The sequence below is a fragment of the Leucopleurus acutus genome, assembly GCF_964270905.1.
Source record: "Leucopleurus acutus genome assembly, chromosome: 14".
NCBI classification, from domain to species: domain Eukaryota; kingdom Metazoa; phylum Chordata; class Mammalia; order Artiodactyla; family Delphinidae; genus Leucopleurus; species Leucopleurus acutus.
This window is the reverse complement of record NC_139156.1, coordinates 31,927,609-31,952,454: the sequence shown is the minus strand read 5'-3', so window position 1 is coordinate 31,952,454 and position 24,846 is coordinate 31,927,609. Positions and strand designations below refer to the sequence as shown.

The following is a 24,846-nucleotide window of genomic DNA, read 5'->3' as shown; positions in this document are numbered from 1 at the left end:
TCATGTCAATTTAATCCTTAGATCAGCCAGAAGAACCTATAAAAGTAAAGGAAAATTTCTTACCAAAGCCTAGTCCCAAGTTGCTGATGTACCTGAAGCCTCGGAATACAGACAATGGAGACTGAACAGGCAGTGACCTTGGGTGACATACACTACGAGCAAGAGTAACGATAAAACCAAGTAGTGAAGGAACTTAAAAGTTTTCTAGATCATTTATTACGCCCAGAAGGGGCACTGTTATCCTTTTTAAAGGTAATACATAAACATGATACAAAAAAATTTAGAAGGACAAAATGGTATAGAGTGAAAACTAAGTTTTCTTCCTATACCACTCCCTCCCGCCTCCCCCCAAGGTTACTTATCTCCAGCAGCTCCTCCTGAGATGGTCCACATGCACAGGAGCAACGAAGCACTATTCTGCACACCTGGCCTTTTTTTTTTTTTTTAACTTAAGGAAGATTCCACCATTTTTTAAAAAGTCCCACCACCCCTTGTGATGAATTGGGAGATTGGGATTGACATATATACACTAATATGTGTAAAATGGATAACTAATAAGAACCTGCTGTACAAAAAAATTAAATAAAATTCAAAAAAATTTTTTAAAAAAAGCTCCACCCTTAGTGGTTGAGAGTCCGTCTGCCGATGCAGGGGACACGGGTTCGTGCCCCGGTCCGGAAGGATCCCACATGCTGTGGAGCGTCTGGGCCCGTGAGCCATGGCCGCTGAGCCTGCGCGTCCGGAGCCTGTGCTCTGCAACGGGAGAGGCCACAGCAGTGAGAGGCCCGCGTACCGCAAAAAAATAAAAAATAAAAAATTTAAAAAAGCTCCACCACCCTTAAGTCTCCAGGGGCATGGGAAGGTACCAAATTTTTTTTCTCATTCCTGAAATCACTTACTAAAAAGGAAACAGGAGAAATCCTCCCTACTATTACTGCCAGTCAGTTTCATTCTTTTTAATCTTATTTAGGTTCCACTCTAAGATGACAAAGGAAACTAGGGTTGGTGTCAATCGTCATGAACATTCCACTGAAACCTTCACTTTGCCATAAATTAATGGCTTCAGACATAGAATGCTACACAATCAGTGCTCATTTTCCAGAGATTAGATGCTCCAGAAGTCTCACTGAGAATATTTTCACCGAAACACAAGGGTCTTGAGATACATGGAAAAGCAAGCTGGGGCTGCCCGTGGCCCACGCAACTTGAAACAGCACATTTTAGAAAGCTGCTTGTCCCACTGCCCTCAACAGCTGCACTGGTTTCCCGTTCTTTTGTCATTTCCACAAAAGGCCTGAAGAAAAAAACAAAACAAAACAAAAACCACAAGCCTGGAGAAAAAGTGGAAATGTTTACAAAGAAAAGAATCTTGAGGATATTCAAAAGTCTTTGGGGAGGCTACCCTGAGGCTCACAGGGTAGTCAGAGATGGTGGGCCCCGAAGCCCAGCAAGAGGGAGGAGGCCGGCAGGCGCTGAGTTGGTAACTGTGGGAAGGGGACAAAAGTGTCTATGGGGGCTGGAGATACCCAGACTAAAGAGACTTCCCAGGTAACCTGAAAACGCAAAAATCAAAGAGCCCAGTGAGAATATGCTGGAAGCTCAGTGGGGCAATTTCTCTGGGAACTGGACAAAACTAATACAGGAGAGCTGTATTTTGTGCCAGAAGCCCACAGAGATGAAAATGTGTATGTTCAAAATATGATTTTCTCATATCAATGGATGATGGTTAAGGGGTATGGGTGGTCCTGAAACACATACGTCTACTACAACCATCACTTCAACTATCATCAGGTCTATTTTTGCAGCCTTATTATCTTGTAACGTTTATCTTTCGTACTTCAAAGTTATCCAAAATGTTTCCTAAATTGTGGTCCTGCAAATCACGGTGACTGTGTGGCCTTTTCATAAAATTACATCACAACTTTCACCGCAAAATTACTGATTTTCGGGCATTGCTTTCCACTCAGTGAACCTTCACTTAATGAACTTTTGAATATGATCATAGAATGAAAAAAATCTGTAATGTATTAACAGTGAATTAAACTTCATCAAAATGGCTTGTAGAAGTTCTAGTGCAGATAAAGAACAGAGTAGCTTACAGGCTATTATTGGCAAAGAATGGTGGACCGTTCTACTTGCCAGCCAAAGACAGCCATGTGCCAAATGCATAAATGCAGTTTATAATTCGCTCAGCTGGCCAGATTTTAAATCATGCAATTCTAAAACTAATATTCTTGATTTGGGGGAGTCACAGTATTTCCTTTTTTTTTTTTTTAACATAAGGTGAGGCTTTATTACTACTGTCATATCATCTAACTTGAATAATTTATATTTACATTACATGAAATTATCCCTTATTCATTAGCATTTGTCTTCATTTACTTCTTAGTAGAGATTTTATATGGAAAATCCACTCTTTGCCTTTCTTTTCTATGTCCAAATCCTACCTATTCCTCCCTTCTCTCCCTGAGTGATTGCATCCAGTCTCATAGCTTCAAATACCATCTACGTGCTAATGATGCTCAAAGGTACCATTTCCAGCTCCAGCCAACTCTAAATCTAAGAAAATCGAATGGGCATCTCAAACTTCATATGCCCAAACAGAACTCTCAGGATCCTCCCCAAACCTTCCTCTTTGGTCCCCATCTCAGTAAATAGCATCATTATATTCACCCAGTCAAAAACACTGGGCTTATTCTTGGCTTTTATTTTTGCTCAAACCACACACCCAACTCAGCAGGCTCTGCCTTCAAAATATACCCCGAGCTTGACCAGTTCACATCATTTTATAACCACCACGCTAATCCAAGCTACGCCCTTATCTCTAGCCTAGGCCGGAAGGGCCTCCTACAGGTCACACTGATTCTATTCTTGCCTCCAAAGTCTATTCTCCATTCAGGACCCAGAGAAATAATTTCAAAGCTCAAAGAAGATCATACTATTCTACTCAAACTTCTCAAAAGGTATCCAATCACACTCTGGGTTTTGGAGTAAATCTAAACTCCTATCATACCTACAAGATCTGGCTCCCACCTACCACTGATCTCATTTCATATCACTCTCCCCATAACAAGCCCCCATTCAAGGCCAGCCAAACTGGCTGCCTTCCTGTCCCTCTATCACGCCAAGCTCAGCCTACACCAAGGCCTTTCTTTTCACTTGCTGTTCCCTCTGCTAACCACTTCCCCCCAGATTCCTGCACTCCACCCAGATCTCTGCACAAAATTTCTACCCACCCCCCTCACACACACAGACCTTCTCAGACCTCTTTCAAAAAGAACCCCTCAGGGCTTCCCTGGTGGCGCAGTGGTTGAGGGTCAGCCTGCCGATGCAGGGGACGCGGGTTCGTGCCCCGGTCCGGGAAGATCCCACATGCCGCGGAGCGGCTGGGCCCGTGGGCCATGGCCGCTGAGCCTGCATGTCCGGAGCCTGTGCTCCGCAACGGGAGAGGCCACAACAGTGAGAGGCCCACGTACCGCAAAAAAAAAAAAAAAAAAAGAACCCCTCACTCGTTTTATAGCACTTATTATCACTTGAAATTATATTGTCTACTTAGTTATTTCCTTCATTCACAAAACAGTATTTAGTGAGCACTCACCATGTTTATGTTCAAGGTGCTCTTCTAGGAGCTGAGAAGACAGCAGTGAATAAGCAAAGATCCCTGCCCTCATGGAGGTCACATTCTTGCTTGTCACCCCACTTGAATCTAAGCTCCAGTCTGTCTGTGACCACCGGGTTCCCAGTGCCCAGAGCAGTGCCTTGGCACAGAGTAGGCATTCATACGTATTTACCAAATGGCTGAAGCATCCCATCTGCCTGAGACCATCTGCTTCCCTGAGGACTCCCACCCACAGAGTTCTTCCTAACAGATGGGTCTCTGACTGAGGGACCCAGAATGTCTGCTGTGTCCCTTTAGGCACAGCAGTGGGGACAGTCAGCCTCCCATACCTGAGTTGGGTCCCTAACCCTGGGCCTGACTAACTGCCCTTCCTTTCTGCCCACCAAGGCACCCTGCAAGCTCCCCAGGTGGCCATGCCACGGGTACGCATCTCACTGGGTCGTAAGAACACCTGGTCCACGTGGGGAGCGGACCAGGCAGTCAGCAGCAAGCAAGCCAGCTTCTCTCAACAAAGGGTGGCTGGACTCGAGACGCATGGGTCATACTGCCTCCCTGGCTCAGTGTCCTGCCCTCAGTACTCACGTGAGACCTTCACCATCAACTAGCTAGCACGCCTCAAAGTGCTGTCAGCACTGGAACACACTGGTGTTAAGGACATATTTTTGCCTCTTTCAACTGCCACAGATGCAAGACATTTACCTGCTATGATGAGAAATTAAGTTTCTTTCGGGGGCAAAAAGGAAGAACATTTGTTAACTGTGAAATCATCTGATCGCAAATAAAAATGAAGGTAATTGTGAAACATGGTTAATTTATCTTTCTAAAAAAATGGTAGCTGGACTGGTAGGAAGGAAAAAAAGGAAAATGCAAATCTCTTGAAGAACCACTCTGGAGGACTCCAAATCGGTATTTAAAATCCATGTTTCCAACCTATGTATTCACATCTCATTGTTAGCACAGAATTGCCCAGCTCTACGTCTCAGAGCCAAATAGGATTACTCTGTATTTGCTCAGCATTTTATTCCCTTGGAAGCATTCTCATATAAGCTTTCAGCAGGGCAGGATTCATTTCTGTCTGGGGGCCCAGCAAAGCCAAACAATGCACCTAAGATCCCACAAGAAGCAGCGAAGTAGGTACCAGAACCCAGATATGCCTATAGGCCCATCCCAGTGTCCTTCCCTCTCTAATAGACAGGACAGTGTGGTTCTCTGAAAATCACATTCTACAGTTCACTGAAAACATGTCCCTTCACTACAGCAGCAGGAAAAAAACACACACACACATACATATTCACCAGTGGTTTAAGGTGCTGGAAAGACGCATTGGTCCTGGAGCTGTGGACAGAGAGAAGGTCTCACAAACTCTTCCAATAAATGCCACTCCTGCAATGACAAACATACAAGGCATCTGCTGTGAATTGGGCATCCTGTGGCCTCTCTCCAAGGAGGCCATCCAAATACCAATTGCCAGGCACCCTGTTTGGACTCAAAGCCTCCCTCCTCATCTTCCAGCCCCACTTCCTTCTTACCCTGACTTCGCCTAGTAGAAGCAGAACCTTCAGTTCACTAGTTGAAATGGTCCCCATTAGAATCAATGGATCTTGGACAGAAAGAAGCTCTAGAGATCATTTATAACGGATGTCGAGTGGGTCACATCTAGCCTACAGAGATATTATATTAATCTGCAGGATATGCCTAGAAATTTGAGCCAAAACTTAAAAATCAGAGATGTCACATAAAAACCCAGACTTCGGGCTTCTCTTTAAAAAAAAAAAAAAAAAAAAGAGGATCTGTCAAAATAGCCCATGTTCATGTCTGGAAATGATCAGCTGGTGCTAAGTAGCAGCTGCCCTTCACAGGCAGGCTTGGCTATTCCAATACGCCACAGTCCCTACCACTCCCTATCGTCACAGAGAAAAGCTGTGGCGATCATTGTCCTTGCGTTATTTTGTTCGGGGTACAGAAATATTTCCTTCTACCTCTGATTCTAACAAAAGTAGGAACACAAAAAAGGGGCTGAGGTCTGAGAGGAAAAAAAAAATGGTATAGCACATATAGCAACCTCACTCCTGTAGACATTTGCAACCCCTGAACAAGAACAACACTCCCATTTCATACAAGTGTAAGCAGAAAACTAACTTACCCACTCCCACAGTTAGCATTTGCTCTGCCTTTAGACCCTAGGTCCAATCCAAGACTCTTTTGCTATGCCCCATTGCACAGTAATCTTATATTACAAAGCAAAAAGCAAATTTTATGTGTATACACACACACACACACGTATGTGTGTGTTTCCCTCCAAGCTAGATACTCAATTCAAGGAACTACAGTTGAAGTATCCAACCTACTCTGTACTAAAATGCTTGCCATACCTTTATTTGCCGAAGAATGTAAGAGTAAGTTATATCAGGTTCCCTAAGGGCTTGTTTCCTAATGTGACATTTTCAATAAAACATTACTGCTTTAAGCACAGAAATAGTTCTCACAAATACCATAAATCCGCTACTTCAAAAGTGCTCAGTTAACGTTCCAAACTGTCTGAAACACTCCTTATGCTAGAAAAATGTCCTTTAATATGCATCTTGAATACAAGGCTATCAGTAAGCTTATGTATAGGTATCAACACTGTAATAAATGAACAATGTTCAACTATAAGGTCGTGGAGGGAGTTATTTATATCGTCCCTCAAAGCATGTATTGATTCATTCACTCAGCAGATATTTACTGAACCCTATTATATGCCAGGCAGTGCACGAGGTGATGGATACACAAAGATGAACAGACCCAGTCCTTGCCGCTAAGTGGCTCTGTCTGGGTAAAGAATCTAGACACTCAAAGACTTCTAAAACAACGAGTAAACATAAAGATCTGGGTAGGCACAGGTGCTGTGGGAGCCCTGAGCAGGGGCTCCTAGTGCAGCTGAGGTGAAGAGATGCTTCCCAGCACGGACAGAGGCCTGAGGAAAGCCTAAAGCAGGGGTGGGAGTGGAGCAGTCGGGGGCCGAACCGAGGGAAGGAGGGAATGACAGGGACAGTGTGGGCAAAGGCGAAAAATATGAACAGTCCCTCCCTCCGACTGAGTCTTGTCCAGATTTTGTATCACCTTATGCCACCTGACCCAACATCTGCAGAGACTTGAGGCACAAGCCCCACACGTGCACCCGTGGAAGTTGATCTTGCCAAGTGCCCATATCAACAATGCCACCAAGCCTTTGTTTCGGAACCGCCATCTTCCAGTAATTCGCCAAAATGACCAACACAAAGGGAAAGAGGAGGGGCACCCGCTACATGTTCTCTAGGCCTTTTAGAAAACATGGAGCTGTTCCTTTGGCCTCATACATGCGAATCCACAAGAAAGGTGATATTGTAGTTACCAAGGGAATGGGCACTGTTCAAAAAGGAGTGCCCCACAAGTGTCCCCATGGCAAAACTGGGAGAGTCTACAATGTTACCCAGCATGCTGTTGGCATTGTCGTAAACAAGGGCAAGATTCTTGCCAAGAGAATTAATGTGCGTATTGAGCATATTAAGCACCCTAAGAGCCGAGATAGCTTCCTGAAACGGGTGAAGGAAAATGATCAGAAAAAGAAGTAAGCCAAAGAGAAAGGGACTTGGGTTCAGCTGAAGCGCCAGCCTGCTCCACCCAGGGAAGCACACCTCGTGAGCACCAGTGGAAAGGAGCCTGAACTGTTGGAACCCATTCCCTATGAAGTCATGGCATGATAGGTGTAAAGAAAATAAAAGACCTGAACTGTTAAAAAAAAAAAAAAAGCCACCAATTCAGCCCTGCTACCTGGCAATGCCCACCTTTCACACCCTCGGGGCAACAAATACTGTGCCAGAGTCTGCAGGACCCAAGAAACATGGGGGTAGAAACACTGAGCCTTCCAGTATTTCCAGAACTTCCATGATGTCTAAGACGAGAGTAAACAGATTTTTTTTCCTGTGCCATCACAGGACGGTCCTGCCTGCATCTCAGGATCTGGATTTCTACAGACAGAATCTACTATGTGGTCGAGCCTCAAGCAGCAAGTTTTGTGAGAAAGTGTTCCAGAATATCTGCCCATCAAAACGCCCAGGTGGAGCTCCCCTTTTCTTCACGGACAAAAAAGGGAGGAGCCGCCAGCCCTGATCTAGGCTGAGGCAAAGCCAAGGGGCAGCATCTCTGAAAGACAAGCGTTAGGAAAGGGGCATAAAGGGGAGTGAAGACCAAATATGTGGCCATGGTTAGGGTTCAGGGTCAAGGTCCGTTCGAGAAAATAAGGAAGCATCCCTGGATCTTAACTGGTGGGCAGGTTCCCAAATCTGGCTGAAAATTAGAATCACCTGGAAAACTAGAACCGTTTCTTGGGCCTCAGACCCATTAAATCTGAATTTCTGGTTTGGAGGCACAGGAACTATTCAGGTGATTGTGATGCCTAGACTCTGATACTCATTTGGAAAAGGGTATCTTTCACCCTTTTCCAGAACACTCTTTCACTCTCCAGAACAATCTCAACGTTATTAGTTCAGCATCTTTCCAGCAGGATTCAAGGATCCAGGCTTTGGGGGAGTTGCACATCCTTAGTATGTTTACCCACTCCCTAAATCACACTGTCACAACCATCACTTTACTCTTTTTTATTCTAAATAAAAATAGAAGGCCAGCAGCCAGGATGGCAACTGGGTAAGTGAAGCCAGCGTCCCTCTCTGCCCTTGTCGCTATACATCATGACCCAACGCCGGGACCTCCAGACGATCTACTGGAGTTGTCCAGTCTCAGCAGATCTGAGCCCTTGCACACCTGTGTAGGCTCACCCTGGTAGAGCAAAGGGTCGGGGAGCATCTGGTCACCAAGGTGGCCTTTGAGGAACCGCTCCAAGGCACACAGCACTCTGATCAGATCCTTACTGCCCACCAAAGAGCAGGACACTGCAGGTCAATGCAATGCCTGGAAACCTGCCAAGCCAGCCGAGCACTTCTATTCCCAGATTTCCACTTGTGGTCAAGAAACGACCTGAGCAATCTCGAGCAAAGAACGGCAAAGTAAGTTCTGTGTACCACAAGGATGACAGATCGGAGTAAGCCGGTTTCCTGAATGGACCAGCCTCCAGAGATCTCTTCCCCGACATCACCAGATGCTACTAGGTGACCTTCAGACAGCCCGGCACCAGAGAAACCCATGGCTGACCAAGGTCAGCCTTCCTGACTGCAAGGCCCAGCAGCAATCCATAGTATCCTTCACGAGAACAAGGAAACACTCAAGCCTCCCCTTCAACCTAAGGGCCCTCCACTTCCGCCATAACGCAAATTCGGAAGAGCACAGGTGAGGCAGGAAGTCTAGGAAAAGCACAAGATACTAATTTATCCCTTCTGGGGAGAAAAGCAGTCCAATATTTCTTGCAGTACCATTATATCCTGGCCTAAAACAAGACCATTCTCTGACCCAACCCTCCAAAAGATGTCACAAGAGTTGTTCAAGGCCCTGCCAAACACCCTGAACCATCACCTTCCTCATCTACATCCCCATCTCTAGCCTATCCCAAGAACACAGAACAATCCTGGATGTTGTGAAAGTCACCTTAGCCACCTTCATTCCCACTCAACATCAATCCAACAATCCAACCAGCTCTGGACCAATGGGAGCCTCTCTGGATACATGTTCTTCTAACTACCATGTATCTCTCCTTCAGAGCACAAATCACTTATTTTTACATTGTTTTCCCACTAACCTATATGTATGGACAAGGATCATGTCAACATTTGTTTTGTCTTTTTGTTGTTGTTTAACCTCTCTTGTTTGCTTGACTTACGATCACTGTATCCCAATAGTGACTTCAAACCCTCTAGGTTCCTTCAAAATATACCCCAAATTTCATACCTCCCAGCTAAAAGATGACCAAGTCAACCCATTCCCTAACTACTCAGTCTTACCACTGGCCTCTGGAATCTAAGCATCCACTAACTGGTCCACTAATTTAGTGGACTATGAAGGACCCTGCTCAGAAGGCTAGTCTAGTACTGGTAAAGCACTGATCCAGTTGGACTCCCAAGGTCAGGTTCACCTGCAAAGGCCAAAGTCAGCATGGAAAAGTCTACCAGGTGATGAGGAGAGAAGAAGAGAGTCAAGATGTGTAATCTGAGGTTCCTAGTCGACCCTAACCAGGGTCTGACACTAACGCTCAACCTGATGTTCAAAGCACCTGTACTCTGCCTGGTTTCTATCTCACCGGGAATCTGATAATTCTAGTTATGAGGCATGACATGACATAACTTCAAATTTCTGGGACTGCTTGATGCCAGAGCTGTTTCCTATTACTCTTCAGCTCCTAGAAACTTCTGGGTCCCTGACCATTCCCTGGAATTCTGATTTCATTCCCTGCCCCAACCCCTGCTACTTTGTGTGTGCCCTAACTCCACCTAACTACGCGACCTTGATGCATCCTGCCCATGGCACTCACCTAGCTCCTGGCTCTGCCCCCTCCGCACACACCCCCGCCCCCCAAAACCTGGCACATAGGAATGTCTGCTGAAGGGAACTCGACCTTACCTACCTGCTCTCCTGCCTCTCAGACTTGGCCCCTCTCTCCTTGTTCTGAGTCCAAGGCCCAACTTTCTTCCCAAGCTCATGGGAGACTCCCCTCCCTCACAAATTCCAACTCCTCCATCAACAAACCCAGACAGTCCAGGGGAGAAAAATCAATCCCCAGCTGGCCTTGAGGCTGACCAATTTGGGAAGGAAACAACTCACAATAATTATCTTTCCTTTTTGTGCAGTTTTTAAAATCACACTGCCTTTAATGCTTTAACATGACTTCACTCATGTTTTGACCTTGGAAAGCACTTCCCTATTTCTCACAGCAAATCCCACGGGGGCCGGGGCCAGACCCAGTGCCATATCCTCAGGACCTGAACACTACTGAAGTTTCCAAGATGCTCAATGCCCAGGGGGCTCCTATGTCCAAACCCCACTCACCTCTAGTCCCACTGCCCCGCTGTCCCCCTTTCCCACCCGTTGGCAGAAGAAAGTGGATCTTTTTATAGTTCTCCCACCTACTCCACAAATTCAGTAGGAGGCAGAATGAAGTTTCCAAGTTCTCTGAATGACACAAAGCTCTTAAAGTAGAATAAAATTAGTTGAAAAATAGAAAAATGATTTTTATCTCCTTAAAAAAAAAAAAAAAGGACACCTACTTTAAATGATTCACAGTGACTTCGTACTTTCTTCCACTGGAATATGCTTTTCCTCCTCCCAAAGGTGGTCGTACCCTCCTTTCTCCCCATCCAGTCCTAAAACAAGATACCTCCTCAGGATTCCTGTTCTGATTTGGGGGCCCCCGAGAAAAAAATTTTTTTTTTAAACTGAAGTACAGTTGATTTACTAACACAAAATTTTGTGTTAGTTTCAGGTGTACAGCAGTGATTCAGTTATACATATATTCTTTTGTAGATTCTTTTCCCTTTATAGGTTATTACAAACAATTGAATATAGTTCCCTGTGCTATATAGTAGGTCCTTGTTGGTTATCTATTTTATATATACTAGTGTATATATGTTAATCCTAAACTCCTAATTTATTCCTCCCAGAAACATGGGACACTTCACGAATTTGTGTCATCCTTGTGCAGGGGCCACGCTAATCTTCTCTATATCATTCCAATTTTCTCGTGCTGAAGCAAGCACGAGAAAATCTTGACAATAAACAAGTCAGGCAATATTCCTGTCCCCTGGATGGGATAAATAAGATAAGTACAGAATCAAAGTAGTTTTTGCTGGTGGGACTAAAGTTAGGTAGTCAGGGCTGGCCTCAGTTAAGAAATGCTATTTGATCTGAGCTGTCCCTGGTGAGAATACCCCAGCCATGGCAAGAGACAGGGAAAGAGCTCTGCAGGTAGAGAGAGGAGCAAATGCAGAGACTCTCGGGGGAGGAGCCTCGGAGCCACCTACAGGGGCTACTCTTCCAACTCATCTCCAATACCCCAGCTTCCCACTGCAGCCTCCATCACCACCAATCAGCTCCCAGCTCAGCTGTGTGGCCCCACCAGGCCTAAAGTCAAAGCCTTTGCTCAGGCCGCTCCCTCTGCTGCCTCGGTACCTGTTAGCTCCCTCTTGTCCCTCAAGGCCCCTGTGGTTGGGCCCAGTGCCCTTCCCCTCTATCCCACAATCATGATATATTCTGAAGCCCTTTCTTCCGTTTGGTTCCCCCAACTGACTGCTCCTTGATCACTGGGGTCCAATCTAACTCATCCCTGTTGGTCCGGAACCTGACACATAGGTGGCACTCAGAAAAGGTACACTAACTTGAAGCACCTCACATGCACGCACAAATGAGTACATATATAAACTGGTGAAATCTGCATAAGGACTGTAGATTGCAACAGTGTCCATTTCCTGGTTTGGATGCTGTACTAGTTATGTAAGATGCCACTACTGGGGGAGGCTGAGGGAAGGACACACAGGACCCTGTATCTTTTGGTGGTGGGGCAAATTCCTAGGAGTCTGTATTTCTAAGGTTAAAACTTCTTTTAAAACCCCAAAGATTTTACCTTTTAAATACTCTGATTTGTGGCTTCTCCTTAATAATAGCAAGATCTGGTGACACTGGGCCTCCAGGCCAACAGTTGGATGGGGCTGGGCAGTAGCTGTTCCCCCTTACATGGGCATGGCTCTCAGATTCCTCTCCCGAAACACCAAGGCCAAGTGTCAGTTGCTGTTTATGGTGGTGCCTGCAGTGCTTTTTGTCTTAGAAATATTGCTCTACCAAGAGTAGGAAAATGAAAGACCAAGAGGGTCTCATATGTCCAGAAAAAAGGGAGATGGCCACATTTTTGTGAAAGTGAAAAACATTCCTGTGAGTTTCGATTTGAAATCTCCTACCCTTCACGCATGCTACCTGCTTGGCCTGAGGCATTTGAGGTTTGGACCCTGGACTCTAACTCTTTAGGACCAAATTTTTTACTCTAAGTCAGCAAATAAATTTTAAAACCAAACCACTGGAAAAGAACACAGCTTAAGCACACAGTAACCCACTCTGCCCTAAATATTTTGGTTCTTTCATCTCACCTTTCCTGAGAACACAGGATCCTGCTCTCGGCCACCAAAAGAGAAGGTGCCCCTTATGCATGATCACATCCAGATAAATAAGCAAGATCTTGTTTTTCCACTGAAACTGCAGTTCTGTTTAGCAGGGGAGGGAAAAGGCCCTCAGGGCATGCCTTCCCCGACCCTTCCCTTCACACCACTACCATCACCACCCCCCAAAAGGAACGTGCTTGGAATGCAAGTGTCCCTGAAAGGGGGTGAGGCCAAGGCACAGGACGCTGGTGAACTGCCCAGTGAACGGTTTTAGAACAGTGTTTCCAATCAGGCTACAGAGAATCACCTGGGGCTCTAGACGATGCTCCTCAGGGGACACTCTTGCAGATGGCCCAGGACTGATTCATCCTGTGGCGTTTGGAAACCATTAATTTAGAAAACTGTGACCCCCTTGCTACCCTGGGCAGTCGGCCAAGACACACGTCTCCAGCCGAGAGATGCCAAAGCTGTGCAGGCCTGTAAGGCAGCCACTAGCCCACGTGGTCACTGAGCCCTTGCAATGTGGCTGGTGTGACTTGAGATGTACTGTAAGGGGAACATACACACTGGACTTTGAAGACTTGGTATGGGAAAAAAACGTAAAATAGCTCACAGATCTTTTTAAAAATACTGATTATATATTGAAATGATATTTTAGATATACTGGGTTAAAAATATATAGTTAAAATTAATTTCATTTCTTTTTACCTTTTTAAGTGTGGCTACTGACATAAGTGGCTCACATCTATTACACAGCCACGCTTGAGGAGACACTCAGCATTCTAGGGTGGGCGTTAACAATCCTAATGGAAAAACATGAGGACGCTGGTCAGGCCTGTCATCTACCGAAGGGCATGACCCTCAGCAGGTTCTTGAGCTCTGGGAAGCTCAGTTCCTCCCAGACACGGGCATGAGAACACCCAGCACGCTGGGCCGAGGGGAGCATAATTAGTAACTGGAAGAACCAGGCTGACACCTTCCTGAAGCTGGTACTCAACACCCGTGACCTTCCTCGCCCTCCTCCTTCCCTGACTGCTTGAAGTCCGTAAAATTTGAACCCAGGATCTCCTGGCATCAAATTTACTAACCACAGTGTGCAGAACTGGGCCGTGACTGCAGATGGACGGCACAGAGGGTCTCCATCCAGAGGGTACAAAGGAATCACCTGAGAAGCCCTAACCCCGCCCCCCGCCCCCAACCAGGGACTCTGACTGTCCACTTGGTGTGGGACCAGGTAGGCACATTGCTCATAAGAACCTTGGAACGTTCTGGTGCCCATGGCCTAGGATTCCCTCTGAGAAACTGACATGGCTGAGGAACTGTGGCCAAAACCATTAGGGCTGCCTTGGGACTTCCCCAGCCTACAGTCAGCAGGCCAGCCTGAACAAGGCAGGTGTGGCTCACGGAGAGGCCCGGAGCTGACCAGGGCCCTTCCCCAGCAGAGGGCTACTTTCCTGACATCTTGTAAAGCTAGGTGGGAAATGACTGTCTGCCCTGGATGTTGTTTCAAAAGGTGGCTGACACTTCCTACCTTCACACAAGGCCCCTTAAGAGGATCTAAAAGTACAATTTCAAAGTACTTGGCAATTGGGCTGAAAAGACTAGGCTGCTTGGCACTCCCACCAGCAACATACAAGAGGGTCCAGGACAGGTCCTCTTTCTGCCCTTGCCTGGTACCCAAAACACCAACGCTTGCCTGAACTTTCTGGATGTCAGGCCAATCCTTCAGGCTCTTCTGCAGAAGTGTTTCTCCTGCTTTCCAAGGAGCCCAGAAAGAGGCCAGGACTTCCATGGACAGACCTACAAGTTCCAGTAGCCTGTTTATTCTTCTGGGGCCTTCAACCAGTGGAAGAAGTCATCTTACCAAACACGAATGCTAGATAGGCAGAGTGCACAGATCAATCCAACCCCAGGAGGCACACCGGCAGAAGACAGAACTTTATCTCGACCAGCCATTGCTCCTTCCCTTGGATTTAAAACCTTCTCTGTGCTAAGCCATCTCCATCTCAAACCAGTACAAAAGAGCAATTTCCTGGAGAACAAAAATTTAAATATCCTTCCCAGTATTTCTGTCAGTAAAATATGATCACGAAACTCAACCTATTCTGCCTTCTTAGGGCAAATCTATGAAAAAAATACAACATGAACGGATCACTACATTTTCTCCACCGAGTCTGAACTGCCTCACATTTTTTTTGGAAATTGGGTACAAAGTGAATAAGTACCAAATCTGAGAACTCCAATATATTTTTTATTTTTAATGCAGGAAAATGATCTGGGGTTTGTTCATAGTAATACAAACTACAAGCTGACTCTGGCGCATCAGCCCTGGGCCCCTGGACCCCAACCACAGAGTATTCTTCCAAATCACCCCCCCACACACCAGAAGTCTGCTTCTCGCATTCTTCTGCCCCACAGTTGGCCTCTGTCTCCCAGCTAGAACATGCCAGAGTAGCATGAACATAACTGAGTCCCCATGTAGCCCTGTCTTCACTTGGGAGCCATGTAAGCAAACAATCCAGCCCAAACATAAAACGCAAAATGTTACTGATCTCTTGAACACCAATGGGAAGGAATTAAATTCTTTTTTTTTTTGCGGTACGCGGGGCCTCTCACTGTCGGGGCCTCTCCTGTTGCGGAGCACAGGCTCCAGACGCTCAGGCTCAGCGGCCATGGCTCACGGGCCCAGCCGCTCCGCGGCATGTGGGATCCTCCCAGACCAGGGCACGAACCCGTATCCCCTGCATTGGCAGGCGGACTCTCAACCACTGCGCCACCAGGGAAGCCCAGGAATTAAATTCTTAATGCATTGGGAGCTGTCTTTAAAACCCCTGCTCCTTCTCTACCACTTGCTATCCCATACAGAGAGAGCAGCTATTCCTCTAAAGGCTCTTCTCTTTATCTTCCCACTCTCCCCAACTCCCAGCTCATACACACTTTCCCTCTCCTTTCCTTTAGCCTCTGTTCCTTCTTCTCACACACAAGTATTGGGTCTTTTCAGATATAAATACAGCCCCTCCTTACCTGCATTCACATATTCACACTCACACAAACTCTAACCCGCCCTCCAGCTCATCCTCCACTCATTGCCTCTAAATAGAAAAGGACCAGGAACTGAGCTAACCAAGAGAAAATTCTCCTTAAAAGGTAGGGTAACTGGGAAAGCTGAGTAATAGATAACAATTACGTTTAACAGAGAGAAGAGGAGAAAGTCTATAAACACGGTGCCATGTGGCAAAGGGATAGAGTTAAACGTCACCACTCAGATCAGAAAAGATGCTCTTTATACCCAGATTATACCGCTGCTGGAGAGACAGCCCCAGCACAGCCATGAAGAAGCCAACACATCTTGGCTTCCAAGAGCTTCCGGTAACACACTGGCTGTGAATATCCATCACTACATTAATGGGATAAAGTAGTATATGGAGAGGGCTATTTCCTAGGTCTCTGTCCACAGCAGAGATTCATCCTGGTGCTTGGAGAGGTCGCAATGATCTGAATATGTGGAACAGTGGGCCTAGCACCATAAAGGACTTCTGAGATGGCTCTGCTTATGCAATGGCCTTGTTCCTTTGTTCATCACACACAGGGACAGTGAGGAGGAAGAGGGAGAAACTATGATGAGAATGACCCAGCCTCTGCTTTCAAGGAAGCAAGTACAGGCCATAAGAGCCATACAAGGTAAAAACTGATGAAAAGTTATGTCTGCTTGTGAAGGAAGTTAAGAGGAGAGATAAGGGACAGCTGCAGGGCACAAGTGAAAGAATGCCAAACTGATTCACTTTGTTATAAAGCAGAAACTAACACACCATTGTAAAGCAATTATACTCCAATAAAGATGTTTAAAAAAAGAATGCCAACCTACATGCTGGCTCTACCAAGAATGGCCGTAGGCAAGTTGCTATTCCTCTCTGAGCCTATTTCTATGCCTGTAAAATGAGAAGGTTGGCCATAGGTGATCAGAGTTCCTCTCCAGCACTGATATTCCACAGCTCTCTGATTTTAAGGATACCTGCAGTGGGGGTCATGAACAGGTGGAGAACAGAATAGAAAGGCAGACAGGAGGAGTACAAACGGTCCGAAAATCTTAATTATGATGATCACTATCGCTCTATGAAAATACTCACTGTACCTTCTAAAGCTACAGTTGTCAAGCGTGGCCAGACTTACAGGTAGGTTTCTGGCCCATTAATCTTAATACCAGAACAACATGCACAGTGTACTTGGAGCAGGCCATTTGCTTATGAAGACACATTAAGGGCAGGGCCTTCCTCCCACAGTGCTGAGACCCTTCCTCATCCTGATGAAGGCCAGAGTTCAAACTCCCTGGTTTGCAAATGAGCAGAGAGACTCGGAGAGCCTGAATGAGCCCCCAAGTCACACAGCTTGGACGGGCAGAACCAGGGGGGAAGCCCAGATTGTCTGACTTCCCACCTACTGATAAATGCAGATGAGATAACTCTGTGGGAGCCCTGCAAAGCTTGGACACTTAGAAACTCCACGCAGATGCACCTAACTGGTCCAAAAGGATGGGGGAGGATTCTGTAAAAGGGTAGCCAAGAGCAGCCTCCCCTTCCTCCACCACCTTGACAAGCAGGTTCATCACCAGCTCTGGGGGTTGGTATCTACCTAATACCCCGTTACATGTACACGTTCCCATCTTTAAGCAATGCAGGTGGTGGCCTGTACTCTAGAACTGAGGTACTCCAGGTCCTGGGGTGCAACTGAAATCCTATGTAAAGACCCAACCACTTTCTAAATGCATATCCACAGGGAAGTCATTAAACATCTCAGGGCTTCAGTTTCCTCATTTGTAGAATAGGGATGACAACACTCCACACCTCATAGGGTTATGAGGAAGATTAAAAGAGGTAATACATGTAAGTGCTTAGCACAATGCCTACAACATAAATGTTGTATCACTGCACTTTTTCTGGGGAGGAGTCCAGACACCTGGGATGCACGGGCTCGGCCGCAGTGCCAGAAGCCCTCCTCCTGCACCCTGATGGGCCCGGATAGGGTGCGTTTATTCCTGAATGTGTGGCAATTGGAGCTGGGATCTGGTTCTGTCCTTTTTAATTTCCCACTGTTAGGGTGGGGTCTTAAGGGATCCAAGGAGGCATTTCTCAGCCACAGAAATGCCTATTAAGTGCCTCCAGTGCAATTCACCAGAGTTCTTTTTCTCCTGCTCTCCAGCAGAGAAAGCCTCAAACCCCTTCCTTCTGGAAGTGAGGATGCTAGAGGAGGTGCTTCCCTTCCCACAGGATGACCTCAGTTCCATTCCAAGGATAGCATGTGGAACGTGGTCTACGTTAACTTTTATTGGGTCATAGATCCCTTTGAGAATCTAATGAAAACTTTGTGGATTCTTCCCCTACTGGGGAACTGTGAAGAGAGAATCAACTAATTCCAGGTACACAACAAGGTGATGTGTTGGGATGTGAAGAAGATTCGAAGCTGAGGTCTTGGTCTGTAAAGAAAGGATTAAAGAGGAAAGAGATTAAAGGAAGGTGTAAGAGATGGGAAGCAACTGAAGTCCTGGCTTTGCTGTTCTTTGGCCTCATGACCTTGGACAAATTACTCAACCTCTGAGTCTCAGCTTCCCCATCAGTAAAATGCGGGGGCTAATTAGCAGTCCTTGCTTCACAGAGGAAGAATTATGAGGGTCAAATGAGATCATCTATGTAGACATTTAACATGTATCTGGTACACCTTAAGCACGAACTCAACTGATACCAACTATTATTACCATGATGAGGATGATGAAGGATGAGGCAGAAAAAGGTTAGCACAGCCATGAAGCCTTACTGTACTACTGGTTTTGTGGTTTTTTAGATGTTGCATTTAAAAACAAAATCAAGGCAGGTTTGCTGGGGAGAAATACCAGTACCAGAGGGAATACAGGGTCTTGAGCCCAAAATACAGAAGGGCTCTAACTGCAGAACCCCAACCTTGGGTCCTCAGCTCAGAAAGTCCCACCTTAGGTAGCAATGAAGGTGGAGAACATAGATGAGTGCCTAACGAAGGGCCAACTCAAATATCACATGTCTCTACTCTCAGCTGGAACAGCATCAACTCCATAAAGTAACCCAGTAACTCTCCAATAGGGAGTTAGTCTTTGATCAACAATGGAGGAATTACTATTTAACAAATACAATGTTGGGTTAGATGAAATCTTTCAAAGCAAGGGGCATTTAGAAGAAAAATAAATACATATAAAAATAAAAGAGGCATTTTTGATGGTAAAAAAGACTGGCAATAACAGTTCCCATGGCAGCCCTGGCTCCCAACATCCCTATGTTCCAATCCGTTATCCCCTCCTGTATCCTCCACCTTGTTACCTCATTGGCAGATTAAGAATAAGTTTGGAAGCAGCCATGCTTTCCCAAATAATTTCCTCTAATATAAAAGTAATACATGTTCGTCATATAAAGCTGGGAAAACAAAGGAAATCTCAAAGGAAATGATAATCCAACCATGTTGATTTATTGCTGCCAGTTACTCTAAGTCAAATAATTTTTATTTATTTAAAGAATTATGTCACATGGCTTTCCTAAAATGGCCAGTATTTCTGAAGATTCCGTAAAAGCAGTAAGAATCAAGAAAAGTTTAGAACTGGTTGACTAAAGGGAGACAAGTGCACGTGCACACACGCACACACACGTGTGCAGGGCTTGCCTCTCAGAGGCCTCTTGAACTCACAATACAGGATGGTCACTATGGCCACCCCTGAGCTAAGAAATTTAAACTTAGAAGATCAAAAAAGAACTCCACCCATTAAAACAATGCTGTTTAAGTATCAAAAAGTCTAGCATTTCAAAAGAGTGTTTTAAGTACACATTTTAAAAAACCCAAAGCCTACGATGTGTTCCTTGGCACGAATCTGGGTCAGTTCCTGGTGGGGCTCCAGGGTAGAATTTCAAAAGAGATGTAATTATTCCCCATGTCATTGATACCATTCTATCAGATGCAAATAAATCAAAATCATAACGATAAAGAAAAACAAAACTGAACCTCTCTGGCAACACACTCGGTGCTTAGAAAACATGAGTTTTTACCAGCATCTTTTATGGCTGCCTCTTAAAACCATTTTCGATACCACTTAGGCCAGAAAAACAGGAAGAATAATTTGTTGACTAGTTTCAAGGCTGTCCTCATCTGTTTAGTGGAGGGGCATCCCAGACAAGGATGTCCGTTCAGCAGGAAAGAACTTTCCAAGAGATGAGCACCCATCACTGGAAAAGGGTGGCTCCTTCAGTGAGAGTCTCACTGCCGGAGGTATGCAAGCAGAGTTATACAAACCATGTGGCTTCCAAGGTCCCTCACAACTTTAAAATTCAGCCTTCATTTCAGAAGGTGCTGCCCTGTTGCCTTCCCTCATTCCTCATTAACGAGAAAGATGGCAAGATCACTGGCATGAGTTCCAGTGAAGTCTTCTCCAGAACTCAGAAGGGCCACAGATAGAGGCAAAGGGCAAGAGATGGGAGTCACTCCTGAGCCTGGAGGAGACAGGTAAGCCCAGAAGCATGTCCTCTAGGAATGGACAAAGAATTCAGAGATGTCTGTGGGTGGCTCTGGAAACAAAGTGGAATGCTGAGACTCGGAGTAGAGTCCACATGCCCTATCCTGAGACTGGACTGCAGCAGCTTTTCTGGAAAAGGTGGCACTTTTAGGATTTAATACAGATCCCTCTGGGTCCCCAAGACACAGGCAGCTCTGCCACTTTCCCACAGACCCTGGACATCACCGGTCAAATATAAGCAGAAGCCATCATCTCCTTAAGAGCGTCCTGGAGCTGAGAGGTCAAGAAAGGGGCCTCCTAGGACCCCCAAGATAACCAAGTCCAGCAAACAATGGCCTGCAATTAACGGGGACAGTGTACTTTTTCTACATTCTACGATAGAGGCAAAGGACAACAAAATAAGTTGACATTTGGTCCCAAAAAACCGTATCCAGAAGACGTCCTAATTCAATCCAGCTTCTAACGGGCCCTTGGTTATGGTTGGTCCACAGAGCTAGTAACAACACACGGTCTAATTCAAACCTACAGCTTAGAATTTTGGACAGACTTTAAAGTCTTATTGGCAAGATCACAGAAGACGAAAAGATGTGCATGTTATTCCACGTAGGGACCCCCATGTCCCTCTAGGATAAGGCATGACACTCCTGACTTCTGCAGAAGACAGGATTTTTCTTCCTCCAAAGATAAGGGGGTTGGGGCACAGCGCATGGGGAGGGGGAGGAGAGCAAAATCCTCAGGAGGAGCCAATAGATAATACCCCAGAGTAGCAAAACATGCAAGCTATTGAAAAACGTGTAAGTAAACACCAAAAGAATCAGCTATGATTTTTAAGTGACTGCCACAGGGGATGGCAGGTAGGGGGAGAGGAGGCAGGAGAGGGTGTTCCTGGAGAACTGTTTGATTCTTGAAACTATATGCATGTGTAAATTTGATAAAAACTACAAACTGGAGCAGATGGAGTTCGGAAAAACGATATACACGCTGGGGATGCTGCTGCCACCACCCCTCCCCCCAGCAACCTGCACGGAAGCGAAGTTGCCCAGGCTTGTTGGGGCAACCTTCTTAACACGAACGCTGGTGTGACACGTGAACCATGGTTCCCACTCTGCGGCGAGCAGATGGCATGCCAGTTAGCTCTGGAAGCTCGACTGCCAGCAGAGCCAGCTGTTTTCTCTTTTTCCTTTGCAAGTCCAGAAAAGTTTATTGGTGTTGTTACCTTTTCAGAACACTGTCAATAATTAGCCTTACTACATAACTCTCTGCAGTATGGACTAGCATTCTGGGAAAGTCGAGAAAATTTCCCCAACATTGCTGATTTCATACAGCATTACATTCAGTCTTCACGTCTCCAGAGGCTCCTCTTGGCTGTGAGAATTTCTCATACTTCCCTCATTTTTGATGACCTTGACAATGTTGAGGAGCACTGCCCCGTTCTAAAGCCTCAGAGTCTTCTGCTTCAGCTGGGAGACAGGGAAAGAGACAGTGGAGCAGCCACTTCACATTCATGAAAACCCCAGCTTAGAGGAGCTGTCCATCCTTTTGTATTTCTGGTATGGAGCGATGGAGATCTCCTCTAGCACCCAGTGCTAAGGCAACATTTCCAATTTGAATATTCCGTTGGTCAGGCTGCTGCAGGCGGCCCAGCTTTAGGAAGACCAGCTGGGTGGCTGATAAAGTCTTGGTGCTCCAGCCGGGTGTCAGGCCTGTGCCTCTGAGGTGGGAGAACAGAGTTCAAGACATTGATATTTTGTGGGGCCAGGAGGTCTCTGGTGGACCAAACAGCAAAAGCTCTCTCAGAGATCTCCATCTCAATGATAAGACCCAGCCGCACTCAACGATCAGCAAGCTACAGTGCTGGACACCCTATGCCAAACAAGTAGCAAGAGAGGAACACAACCCCACCCATTAGCAGAGAGGCTGCCTAAAATCGTAAGGTCACACACACCCCAAAACACACCACCAGACGGAGTCCTGCCCACCAGAAAGACAAGATCCAGCCTCATCCACCAGAACACAGGCACCAGTCCTCTCCAACAGGAAGCCTACACAACCCACTGAACCAACCTTACCCACGAGGGGCAGACACCAAAAACAACAGGAACTACGAATGTGCAGCCTGCAGAAAGGAGACCTCAAACACAGTAAGTTAAGCAAAATGAGAAGACAAAGAAATACACAGCAGATGAAGCAGCAAAGTAAAAACCCACCAGACCAAACAAATGAAGACGAAACAGGCAGTCTATCTGAAAAAGAATTCAGATTAATGATAGTAAAGTGATCCAAAATCTCGGAAACAGAACGGAGAAAACACAAGAAACGTTTAACAAGGACCTAGAAGAACTAAAGGGCAAACAAACAACGCTGAACAACACAATAAATGAAATTTAAAATTCTCTAGAAGAAATCAATAGCAGAATAGCTGAGGCAGAAGAACGGATAAGTGACCTGGAAGATAAAATAGTGGAAATAACTACTGCACAGCAGAATAAAGAAAAAAGAATGAAAAGAACTGAGGACAGTCTCAGAGACCTCTGGGACAACATTAAACGTACCAACATTTGAATTACAGGGGTCCCAGAAGAAGAGGAGAAAAATAAAGGGACTGAGAAAATATTTGAAGAGATTATAGTTGAAAACTTCCCTAATATGGGAAAAGAAATAGTCAAGTCCAAGAAGCGCAGAGAGTCCCATACAGGATAAATCCAAGGAGAAACAGGCCAAGACACATATTAATCAAACTATCAAAAATTAAAGACAAAGAAAAAATATTAAAAGCAGCAAGGGAAAAACAACAAATAAAATACAAGGGAATCCCCATAAGGTTAACAGCTGATCTTTCAGCAGAAACTCTGCAAGCCAGAAGGGTGTGGCAGGACATACTTAAACTGATGAATGGGGAAAACCTACAACCAAGATTACTCTACCCAGCAAGGATGTCATTCAGATTTGATGGAGAAATTAAAACCTTTACAGACAAACAAAAGCTAAGAGAATTCAGCACCACCAAACCAGCTTTACAACAAATGCTAAAGGAACTTCTCTAGGCAGGAAACACAAAAGAAGGAAAAGATCTACAATAAAAAACCCAAAACAATTAAGAAAATGGGAATAGGAGCACACATACCCATAACTACCTTAAATGTAAATGCTCCAACCAAAAGACATAGACTAGCTGAATGGATACAAAAACAAGACATATATATATGCTGTCTACAAGAGACCAACTTCAGACCTAGGGACACATACAGACTGAAAGTGAGGGGACGGAAAAAGATATTCCATGCAAATGGAAATCAAAAGAAAGCTGGAGTAGCAATTCCTATATCAGACAAAAAGGACTTTAAAATAAAGACTATTACAAGAGACAAAGAAGGACACTACATAATGATCAAGGGATCAATCCAAGAAGAAGATATAACAATTGTAAATAGTTATGCACCCAACATAGGAGCACCTCAATACATAAGGCAAATGCTAACAGCCATAAAAGGGGAAATCGACAGTAACACAATCATAGTAGGGGACGTTAACACCCCGTTTCACCAATGGACAGATCAACCAAAATAAAAATAAATAAGGAAACACAAGCTTTAAATGATACATTAAACAAGATGGACTTAATTGATATTTACAGGACATTCCATCCAAAAACAATAGAATACACATTCTTCTCAAGTGCTCATGGAACATTCTCCAGGATAGATCATATCTCGGGTCACAAATCAAGCCTTGGTAAATTTAAGAAAACTGAAATCGTATCAAGTATCTTTTCCAACCACAGTGCTATGAGAGTAGGTATCAATTACAGGAATAAATCTTTAAAAAATACAAGCACATGGAGGCTAAACAATACACTACTAAATAACCAAGAGATCACTGAAGAAATCAAAGAGGAAATCAAAAAATACCTAGAAACAAATGACAATGAAAATATAACGACCCAAAACTTATGGGATGTAGCAGAAGCAGTTCTAAGAGGGAGGTTTATAGCAATATAATCCTACCTCATGAAACAAGAAACATCTCAAATAAACAATCTAACCTTACGTCTAAAGCAATTAGAGAAAGAAAAAAACAACAACCCAAAGTTAGCAGAAGGAAAGAAATCATAAAGATCAGATCAGAAGTAAATGAAAAAGAAATGAAGGAAACAATAGCTAAGATCAGAAAAACTAAAAGATGGACTTCCCCGGTGGCGCAGTGGTTAAGAATCCGCCTTCCAATGCAGGGGACACAGGTTCCAGCCCTGGTCCGGGAAGATCCCACATGCTGCGGAGCAACTAAGCCCGTGCACCACAACTACTGAGCCTGCGCTCTAGAGCCCATAAGTCGCAACTAGTGAAGCCCACACACCCAGAGCCCATGCTCCACAACAAGAGAAGCCACCAAAATGAGAAACCTGCACACCACAACAAAGAGTAGCCCCCGCTCACCGCAACTACAGAAAGCCTGCACACAGCAATGAAGACCCAACACAGCCAAAAGTAAATTAAAAAAAAAAAAATCTTCCAACAAACAAAAGCCCAGGACCAGATGGTTTCACAGGCGAATTCTATCAAACATTTAGAGAAGAGCTAACATCTATCCTTCTCAAATTCTTCCAAAATATAGCAGAGGGAGGAACACTCCCAAACTCATTCTACAAGGCCACC

The 24,846-nt window shown here is 45.2% G+C and overlaps 1 protein-coding gene and 1 pseudogene across 16 annotated transcripts in view; one reads left to right on the top strand and one right to left on the bottom strand.

Moving 5' to 3' along the window:
• SORBS1 (sorbin and SH3 domain containing 1) overlaps positions 1–24,846 on the bottom strand; it is a 239,490-nt gene that overhangs the window by 165,610 nt on the left and 49,034 nt on the right. For 2 of the 15 annotated variants that reach the window (XM_082854125.1, XM_082854123.1), the window contains exon 2: positions 4,907–5,002. The exons of 11 other annotated variants lie outside the window; for them this stretch is intronic. The gene's annotated coding sequence lies outside the window, so the exon portion shown is untranslated. The remainder of the gene's footprint in view (positions 1–4,906; positions 5,003–24,846) is intronic. 2 more of the 15 variants (XM_082854126.1, XM_082854124.1) reach the window with 1 other exon arrangement.
• LOC309971245 (large ribosomal subunit protein eL21-like) lies at positions 5,011–8,509 on the top strand (annotated as a pseudogene). The gene has a single exon. The product of its transcript is annotated as a large ribosomal subunit protein eL21-like (transcript).